The 10,386-nt window shown below is 47.7% G+C and overlaps 1 long non-coding RNA gene across 11 annotated transcripts; it reads right to left on the reverse strand.

The window, feature by feature from the left end:
• Nucleotides 1–327: 327 nt before the first annotated feature.
• On the reverse strand, nt 328–9,700 carry LOC123140121 (uncharacterized). 11 transcript variants are annotated; one of them, XR_006469805.1, is made up of 8 exons: nt 8,739–9,700; nt 8,252–8,453; nt 8,060–8,135; nt 6,718–6,813; nt 5,695–5,896; nt 4,787–5,601; nt 4,535–4,689; nt 328–648 (listed from the first exon to the last, which is right to left on the reverse strand). It is a non-coding gene; the product is annotated as an uncharacterized lncRNA (long non-coding RNA). The 11 variants fall into 11 exon arrangements; XR_006469803.1 differs by having other exon boundaries at nt 328–698; XR_006469804.1 differs by having other exon boundaries at nt 328–1,021.
• Nucleotides 9,701–10,386: the final 686 nt, after the last annotated feature.

Here is a 10,386-nt window from a genome sequence, read left to right on the forward strand (position 1 = left end):
CGCAGCCGCCGCCGCCGGCGGATCGGGTCGTTCGGGTTAGCTGCCGCCGGATCGGGCAGGTACTAACCCTAACCCTAACCGAACGTTTCTGATCGTCTCTTCTTCTCCTCTCTCTCTGCGTTGGATCTTGGACCGATCGATCTCGACGCGAATTTCGATCCTTGGTTCTTGGAACGTTCGCTGATCGATGACATAATAATCGATGACATAATAATTCAAGAAACAAAAGAATATAGTAGGACAGAAAACGTGGCTGTAGATGACAGTTTCGTGCGTGCAAGAAAACGAAAACGTTGCTGTAGAAGACAGTTTCGAATCTGATGATGATTTCCGCAAAAAAAACATGATATTGACCGGTCGATCTCATGATAATCAAGAAACAACAAGAAGAAAAAAAAAGGACATAAAACGTTGCTGTAGATGTCTATTTTTTGCCTTTGCCTGCAAGAAAACAGCAGCAGATGACAGTTTCGAATCTGACGATGATTTCCGCAAAACTGGCCTTATTGGATCGACTTCTTTTCTTCTTCTTTTTCTTTGCTTCTCCTGATCTACTGCCAAAAAAAAAAACCTCAAATTTTTTTCTTCTTCTGCTGCTTCTTCTTCTTCTTCTTTCTTCTTCTTCTGCTGTAGATGACTGTTTCGAATCTGAAGATGATTTCGGGAAAACATGATTATCGACCTCTTTTGTTCTTCTTCTGTTGGAACAAAAAAGGACAGAAAATGTTGCTGTAGAATCTGCTGCTGCTGTTCTTTTTCTTGTTTTGTTCTTCCTCAAATAAAACATGCCATACATAAGTAGATCACGTTGGGACAGATGTTAATGAAAAAAGTGACAATCTTGATATGTGCTTAATAATTTCTAAGTGTCAGCAAAAGCTAACAATATGCATGATCCTTATGTATTTCCAGTCGGACGCGAACGATTGCGAGGGACTCCAACCGGGGCTGGACAAAGTGTTTGGAGCTCCAGCATCATCCCAGGGGGTTTCCCTTTCCCCTTGACTCCCTTTCGCTCTCACTGAAAATGACTAATTTTATTGATGTTTGCAACAAGTACTATCAATTCATATGCTATGATTGCTTAACCCAGCAGAACAAAATCGTGTCACCTAGGACGAGCAAACTTCCTGATTACGTTGCGAGAAACAGAATAATACTTGACATAGTTGTTCCAGGAGTACCTCATCATTTAGTCCACATCCTAGACCCTACCTTACCCCACTTTTCCGAGGTAGGGCGAGTGCTTGCAATAAACCTCTTACAGTTGTTTAAAAATATGTTCGATGATAATCTTTGCCTGATAAACCTCCAACCAGAGGATATCCTTGTGCTTTTGGATGAAGGTAATGTGACCAAGTTTAGGCAGGGTCTCACTTACGTAAGAGCAACCAATGCCATGATTGATAATAACCTGGCCGTTCTTGGTCGCATTCTTCGTGAAAACGTGCTGGCCGGCTATCTAAATATAGCGCCTGAGATAGAGGACCTACTTGATTTGCTTGCCTCAAATGGCTTTGCAAACAGAGACTTGATTTATGTCCATCCCTCGCTCCTAGATATGGCCGAGAAAAAGGATGCTTGTGTTAGAGCGTATACATTTGTGCTGAACCGCATTAAACTTTCCAATCCAACAGATTACCAAGACATACTAGCCTCACTTGACTTTCCACCTGATTGGGAAGTTCCGACTAACTTTAACACTTACCTATCTGCCTGTTATAATGCTAGGAAACTTGACAACTGGAAGAAAAAAAAGGCTCAGAAGGGCGCTCCTCCTCATGTCCCAACGCCAGCTTCAACATCCAGTCAGCAACCAAGGACCAGCGTGCAAGCTTCATCATCAGCTACCCAGCAGCCAAGGATCAGCGTGCAAGCTTCATCATCAGCATCATCAGCTACCCAACAGCCAAGAATTAGCGTGCAAACTCCATCAACGTCATCAGCTACCCAGCAGCCAAGGATCAGCGTGCAAGCTTCATCATCAGTTATGCAGCAGCCAAGGATCAACATGCAAGCTTCATCATCAGCTACGCAGCAGCCAAGGATCAGCATGCAATCTCCATCATCAGCTATGCAACAGCCAAGGATCAGCATGCAATCTTCATCATCAGCTACGCAGCAGCCAAGGGCCAACACCAACGGGCCAAGTTTATCATCTGCACAGCATCAACAAAGGCCAAAGGCTGCTACTGGAAAAGGAAACGCGCACCACAAGAAGACCGTTGCTGCTGCTACAAGATCGGTTGCTACTGGACCTGTGCTTGTGCCAACTACTGCTGCTACAACAACACGGACTGCTACTAGACCCGCCATGCAGGGTGCGAATACAGGCAGCAATCAGCCGGCGCCGGCGGCTCAAGTGCAAAAGCAAGCTCCGCCTCCAAAATATAACTTTCCTGGTACCGACCCCCGGGAAGAAGTCCTGGCCTTTTACAGAAACTCCGGGACGCACGGCCTGGATTTGTCCATGAAGAAGAAGCAGGAGCTGTACTACCTTAGGGGACTCAACATAATGTTGCTAAGTGTTCTTCCAAGATTATCTTCAAGCCTCATGGCCGCCCTACATAGACTAAAATATCTAAATCGCGTTGGGTTGCAAAAGCTCGTCAAGTAATAGACGCAAAGATTCCCAGAGTTCCTTATGACAACCAAGCTCGTCAAGTAATCATGTTTCATCATCATTGTAAAATAAATAAATAGTGGGTGCGTGCTCGCTCTTCGATATAAAGAGCTGAGCACGTGCGAGGGTGGATGGGCGGAAAAATATTAAAATTTATTATTTCTTTTGTGGTTACTTTATTCTTTTATATCTTGCTTGTGACTCTTCAGTCTTCAGTTTTGAATCTTAATGTTCAACTCTTTCCCCCCGAGCCCTGCATCCCTCCTTGAGGCGAAACGAGGGGAACCCTAGAACTCCGCCGCCGCCCCCCCCCCCCCCCCAAGGGTCCCTCCCTTCCCCCTCGCTACCGCCGAGCAAAGCCCGGGCAACGCCGGTGGCAGCGGGGTCTCTCCTCGGCGCGGCCCCTCTCCTCCTAGCCATGTGGCGCGCTTCTGTTGGATGAAGCTTGGCGGCTTGGAGCAGCGAAGTTCCGGTGGCGGCTCGGCACGGTGGCTGTGGTGGTGGCGCGGCGCCGTCCGGTGGTGCTGCATGTGGCAGCGGCGGCCGGGGGTCTCGGCTCGTCCCGGATTTGAATCTGGTCAGTCGGGATTCGGTCGCTGCTACCTTCAGGCATGGTGACGCCGTGCCTCCATGGCTGCTAGGCACGATGGTGGTGCAGGCGGCTGAGGTGGTGGCTCAATGTGGTGGTGGCTGTCGACGGTGCACAGTGGGAGGCGTGGAGTGGTGGTCTTGGAGAGGACAGACAGTGGTGTGGTGAGGCGGACCGACGCGGCAGCGTGTCTGGAGGCGGCGGTGCGATCTACCGACCAGACTGGTGGCGGCTTGTGATGGTTTGGCTAGGATGGAGTTCCTGGCGAGCAGCGAGCGCCAGGCCACCTCTAGGCTGCATGGCGAGCGGCGTTGCTCTCCAGGTGGTGCCGGCGTGGGAGTTGTCCGTTGTTAGGTGCTAGGTTGTCGATAGGCTATCCCTTGGAGCGGGTGATAGCCTTCGCGGTCAGTCCATGCTCTTGCCGGAGATGTTGGGTGGCTGTTGTCCCTCGGCCAGGTGGAACGAGTTGGTTGGACCGCGTTTCTCTCCGCCGTGCAGTCTGTCGGCGTCCTCGGCTTTGCAGCTACGACGGCGAGGTGTTGCGGTGGCGGCGGTGCGAGGCTACTTGGATAGTGCTACCCAATTCTTTCGAGATGTGGAGATGTGCGATGATCGGATGAAAATCTTGCACGGCTTCTGCCGGGCCGGCGGCGATGGCACCTATGGGTGTTGTTCCCCTTCTTGGAGGCGTCGTCGAGGTGTGTTCGACATCTCCCTCGCTCTCCGCTCGTGTGGAGTTGGTTATTGTCTCCGGGCGGAAGCCTTGATTCGGTGTAGGATCGACGTGATGGCGGTGTCCTCGACGTCGCTCCTCTGTTGGGAGCATCCTGTTTGGAGACACCCTGTTTGGAGACACGGCTTGGTTCCTCGCTGCTTCCTCCGGTGTTCATCGTGGTCCTATTTTGATCCTCGGCGGTGCTATGTACGACCATCACCGGTGTGTCCAAGACATGTCTTCCTCGAAGCTGATAAGTCCTGCGATTCACTTGCCACCTTCTCTTCGGCACTCAGGGTGGATGGTACGTTGACAAGCAAAGTTCAGTGGGATCTGGTGGTCTTCGGAGGTGCTTGGCGTTGGTCGAGACGCGGCGTTGTTCTCAGTTAGGGCAGGCGCTTTTGCTTTGTAGTTTTGCTTGGCCATTGGTGTATTTGGTCTTACCTAGGTGTGTGGTGTTCTTGCTACGCTTGTTGTTCGCAATGAGTAGTACTATTCTTGTACTTACAAAAAAAGTGACTTCATTTTTTTTTTTTGCGAGGAAACTCTTCGGTTACATATCCAGCAATAAGAAATGAACAGAGAGGGAGGGAGGGAACATTTTTACCTCTGCGGAATCCCAGCCGTCCCAAAGTTTTTCCAGGCCTCCACCTTTGAGAGACCAAATTGTGCTCCCTAAGATGCCAGCGAACCTTTACACCTGTTCTCCCAGCTCAGGCAGTTCTCTCCATCTTCTTTGCCCTTTGCATCATCTCATCCATTCTGAAAGAGTAAGACATTGTACAGACTCATTAAACCACCAAGCATGTTAGTCTTAACCAAAAGCATACCACGGTCCAAAGAAACAATACAGAGACACCTGCAAAAAGGCTTTCCGTGCTGAAGTGGCTAAATCAACAGATGAATATGCTTCGTTTCTTAAGAATTGCATGTGTAGTGCAGAATACAGCAACCGCTTTTTATGTAATTCTGTATTTTGTATGCACTGATACAGTATTAGTTCATGGCACACATAGGAAGACAACACATAATGCAGTTATATTTTTCAGTAATTATATTTTCATCAGTTAAAGCATAACCATGTGCATTTTTTTTTTTGAGAAACAAGAGTAACAGATTACTCAAGTAGAAGGATTACACTCCGACGTCAACTGATCCCTTAATCTATCCGGGACCCCCGCATTGATTAGCAGGTTTCCATTCTGTTTGGCCTCTGCAGCTAGTTGATGGGCTAAAACGTTGCAATTCCTCCAAACAAAAGAGATCTTGTGCTCTGCAAACAAAGCCAGTGCTTCTTTGAGATCCCGGATCACTCCATAGCATCTCCACAGTAGCATTACTAATCTCGCACGCATATCCTCTGTTACAGTACTAAGTAGCAACTGCAGCCAATCAGGTCCAGTGCGCCGAAATGAACTTTCTGGGGGGAGTGCCCATTCCTTTCTCATTGCTTCCCTCAGAGCTCTGCTCTTGGTACACTCGACTACTGCATGAAATTCATCCTCCTCGCTGTTTCCACATATAATACATGTGGAATCCACCTCAATAGTCCTTCTGAACTTGTTCTTTTTTGTAGCCAAAGAATTAGTGGCAATCCTCCAGCCGAGGATTCTGACTTTTGGTGGAACAGCAGATGCTCCGGCTCTGTGCCATACTTGAAGAGCTGGACGCCTTCTGCAAGGTTTGACCATGTGCAAATTTCAATTTCAGTTGGAGCCACATTAGAAACAATATAGCATTCGAGATGATGATAAAGTTTGATCTTACATATATTTAATCCATCCCAAGTGGCCATTGATGGAGAAAATCCATATCCAGTGTGGACGTTCAACAGCGTCCAATGAAGAACCAGATATGGAACCATCAATCAAGAGCTGTTGGCGCCTCCATCCCCTGCTGCCGCTCGCCTCCATCCTATTTGCTGCTGAGCAGGAACTGCTGTTGCCTCATCATTGCTGCTGAGCAGGACCTGCCAGGGCCAATAACAGGTGAATTTCAGCAATAAGACATGAAAAACAATGATGTGAACTGCTAATGGTACTGTACTGTACTGTAATGCACAACCAGGCAGTAATTGAGATGCAGCAAATCTGAAACTGTTACTCTAGTATTCTTTGGGATGCAGCAAATCTTTGGGATTAGGATTCTTTCCTTTGTGGTTTGCTGGAACATTAGTGTAGGATTAGGATTCCTTCCTTTGTGGTTTGCTGGAACAGTAGTTGCATTTACAGAAACAAGAAAAGGGTCTGTAAAATACTCTAGTGTTCAGTATGCCTCAGTACGAAAAAAAAAATCAAGAGACTATCTTTGCTTTTGGCTTAAGAGTTTCTATGATGTGCAGTGTGCAGCCTTAGATGACATGCCATTCATACTCCTGTCCCCAGTATTTGACTGCTGCTACTAGGATTATTTCATGGAGTATTTGATGATTGGGCCCAAAAACAGTGCAATTCTGCTAGTAGGATCGACTGGGCCAAAAAACACACTGATGATTACTGCAAACAAACAATTTGCATCATACTCCGCTTAAGAGGAAAGGAGACCTGAACTTGCAAATGCTAGAATTTGACAATAAGAGTAGAAACTGTAGCATTTCAGGCAAGTACTATTAACAACCTTGTTAACAGCATTACTTTACTGACAATAGGAGTAATCAGTAGGGAACTTTACTGTACTGAACTTGCAAATGCTAGAATTCGACAGTTGGTGGAATTTTCCCCATTTCTACAGGAATTGAGTGTTTTCTTAATGCAGTAACCAGTACAGCAGTAGATAGTAGCAGTAGATCACCAGCAGCAGTAGATAGTAGCAGCAGCAGTAGTAGATCATCTGCAGATCAACAGCAGCAGTACAACATGGTTCTCCCAGACCTCAACAACATTCCACCTGCAGAAAGATGAGATGATTGAAGATGCAAGAGATGAAGATATTCTAAATGCAGGTGTATTTCAGAATTTGTTTGACATGAACAATGGGAGTACACAATGAGGATCAAATAAAACAATGACCAGTTAAAGTTAAAGTTAAATACTCCTGTTAACTGAAATGATCAAATAAAGCAATGGGAGTACACTATTTGGTTTTAGTAAAGGAAAATTTTCATTTGGGTTTAGTAAAGGAAATTTTCATTTACTGAATAAATTGTTGAGATGCTTGTTGGAGAGAAGAGAAGAGAAGAGAGAGAGGAGAGGGGAGTAGTAGTTTAGTTTTAATTAAATGGGAAGGTTTAATTAACAGAAAAGCTTTTCATTTATTGATTCTTTTTTAATTAACAGAAAAGGTTTAATGGAAACTTTCATTTACTGAATTGAAAAGGTTTAATTAACAGAAAAGGTTTAATTGATTGAAAAAGTTTAATTGACTGAGAAGAGAAGAGAAGAAGTTTGCTTGTACTCCTACACTGAACTACTGCAAGTAACTTCGACACTACTGCTTGTACTCCTACAGTATACTGTAACTGAAAAAGTTTCAGTACAGATTAAATTTCATATCATAGCCAACAAATATTTACTGAAAAGATTTAAGTTAATTAAAGGAAAAGGTTTCAGTTTATTTTACTCCTACACTTTACTGAAAAAGAAGAGAGTAAGATAGGACAAATGGTTCAGATAATTTTAATTAACACAAATGGTTTCACTTAATTTTAATTAGATGAAAAGGTTTAAGTTAATTAAAATAAAAGGTTTCAGTTTATCTTAATTAACAGAAAAATGTCAAGAGTTAAAATTACTCCAAGCACAAGCAGTTTCAGTTTATACTCCTACACTTTACTGAAAAAGAAGAGAGTAAGAGAGGACACTGCTGCACAAGCACAAGCAAAAGTTAATTTTAATTACTCCAAGCACAAATGGTTTCACTTAATTTTAAGCTACTCCATTTAAGCTACTACTACAAATTTTTATCACAAGAGTGCACATCATTGTTATCACAAGAGTAGGCCTACTGCATCAAGCTACTGTTCAGAAATGGAGTAGGCCTGCTTGATCACTTTTAAGTTGCTCGACCTGCTCAATCAGGATGGCACATGTCGACGGTCAGAAGCTTGAAACAAACTTGCATCATGGCATGTGCTACAAGAGGTAATTTTCGTCTGATAAAAAACAGCAGGGAGGGAGTGCATCAAGAAGTGCACCTGCAATTCAAGGTCAGTTAGCTGCGTGTGGTTCCTCCTCCTGGACCATCGAGCCGACTCCCTGTTGGACACCATCCTGAAATTTACACAGGCAACTCATCGATTCATTGTAAAGAAGAAATGGTAGGTACGCAGTTTGTTCAGAGTTCATCAGAATTTACAGAACTGGACACGTGCTTGATCTCTGCATACCTTCTTATTCGCCTTGTATCTGATGATTTGCCGCTTCGCTTGCATCGGCCGCCCTGTCTCTCGACTAGTGACTCGCTGTAGGAGTCTGACTCGGTTTCGAGAGCCTGGTTCCCTGAGATTGTTTCCCTCGGGCTAGCTGTGATCAAAACAATGCAGCAGGCGAGACAGAACCCTGGCGTGTCTCTATCAATCTCCTTCCCAACTGCAGATCAAACAAGCAGGCCTACAGCATCAGGCTACAGCTACTCCAAATCAGTGAATTTATGCACACTGGAGTAGTAATTCATGATTTACTGGCTGCAACTACTCCAAATCAGTGCTACTGCTGCTGCTACTCCAAATCAGTGCAAGCAACTGCTACTGAAGCTTGATGAGAAGATTAATGAGGAGACTAACAGGAGTAGCTAACAGAAGCTTCATGAGAAGATTAATGAAGGGATTAACAAAAGACGTGCAGAAATGAATGGATGCGGGATAGATGGAGTACCACGGTGAGGATGACGACGCCGCTCGGCTGCTCCGGTGCTCCGCCGCCGCTCCAGATCCGCTCCTTGGGCCGCGCTCCAGGTCCGCCGCTCCACATCCAACGCCTCCGTCGCTCACGTACAGCACCGGCGCACGTAGATCCAACGCCTCCGTCGCTCACGTACAGCACCGGCGCACGTAGATCCAACGCCTCCGTCGCTCACGTACAGCACCGGCGCACGTAGATCCAGTGCCCGCGCGCCTCCGTCGCATAGAAGCTCATCACCGACACCGGTGGAAAAAATCAATCTTTTCACCGGCGCATCACCTTCACTGAGTGGAAGCGGGGTGGTGGGAGGAAGGGGGTGGTGGAAGAGGCCAGCGACGTCGAGAGGCGATCGGGGGAGGGAGAGGCCGCCGGCGAGCGGATCCCGGAGAGGGGCGATGGGGAGAGGGAGAGCACGCTGGAGAGCGAGTGGTGCGAGCGAGTGCGAGTGAGACTCACTAGTTCAGAACACAAAGCCGTACTAATTCCCAGGGATCGGGCAGAAGTTGCAGATCGGATACCAGACAACGTGCATCGAGGTAGAGGATGCTCATCCGGAGGGAGCAGCCGGCGCATCCCGCGCCAGACCGCCTGGACGGAGCCTAGGAGGACACGTGGCGCGAGGGCAGTTGGGTCCGGCGGAGCAGACCGACGAGAAGCACCATGAAGGTCTCGGCAACCTCTTCGGCCGAGTCTGATGTCGACGTGGACGAGGCGGAGCTCCGGCGCGATCGGGCACCAGAAACCGCGGGTCGATGTGGGGGAGCGGGGCCACGCCGCCGGAGGTAGATGATAGAGGCAGCGGCGGGTATCAGGGAGCATCCGGCGGCAGAGCCGGGGTTCGGGGCTCGCCGGATTTGTCCAGGCGGCGAGGCGGGGCGTGGCGGCGAGGGAGGGAGGCGGGGCGAGGAAGACGAGGTGGAATGGGGAAAGAAAGCCGCCCGTTTTTCTTTTCTTCTTCATTTCGTTCCTATAGCTATTTGTTTTTACATATTTCGTCCGTATGCCCTGAGCAAGAGATTCTACCACAGGGGTTAAATTAAAATAAAAACTAAAAATAATTATTCATTGTCAAAAAATTAAAACTATTTAATTTTGAGAAAAAACTGGTTTTCGTACCTCAAGAGCTCTTGGGAAAGTCTAGATTTGGTCCCTTATAGAACATCTATAGCCAAGTGTCCGGGGACTGCTCAGTCATTGACCGGTCATAAAAAATCGACTCAGACGGACGACTCAAACAGCCTCAAACGCCCGGGCTGACCGGCACCCCTCATATCCAGCCCAAATATGGAGCGGTATGGGCGCTCGGGCGGTCTGCCACGTCTTCCCCCGCCCACGCCGGCCCACTCGACCCCACATATATTTCTTCTCATCCGCTCGCCAGACCAAACCCTAGCCGCTTCACTCCACTCCTATCCACTCCCCTCCGCCACCCAAACTCCCGTCCGGCGATCTTCAACCTTCCTCGGCATGGCGGGCAGCGGATTCATGTCCTACACCTCCAGATCCGTCGATCTCGAGCTCATTCCACGCGGCCCCAAGGAGTATATGGTCGTCCAGCTTGCGCTCTGCCGCTCCCGGGAGGAGGCTCGTGCGAGGAACGCTTGGACTCCCGTGTGAGGCC

This window comes from Triticum aestivum, chromosome 6B, assembly GCF_018294505.1.
Source record: "Triticum aestivum cultivar Chinese Spring chromosome 6B, IWGSC CS RefSeq v2.1, whole genome shotgun sequence".
Classification (NCBI taxonomy): domain Eukaryota; kingdom Viridiplantae; phylum Streptophyta; class Magnoliopsida; order Poales; family Poaceae; genus Triticum; species Triticum aestivum.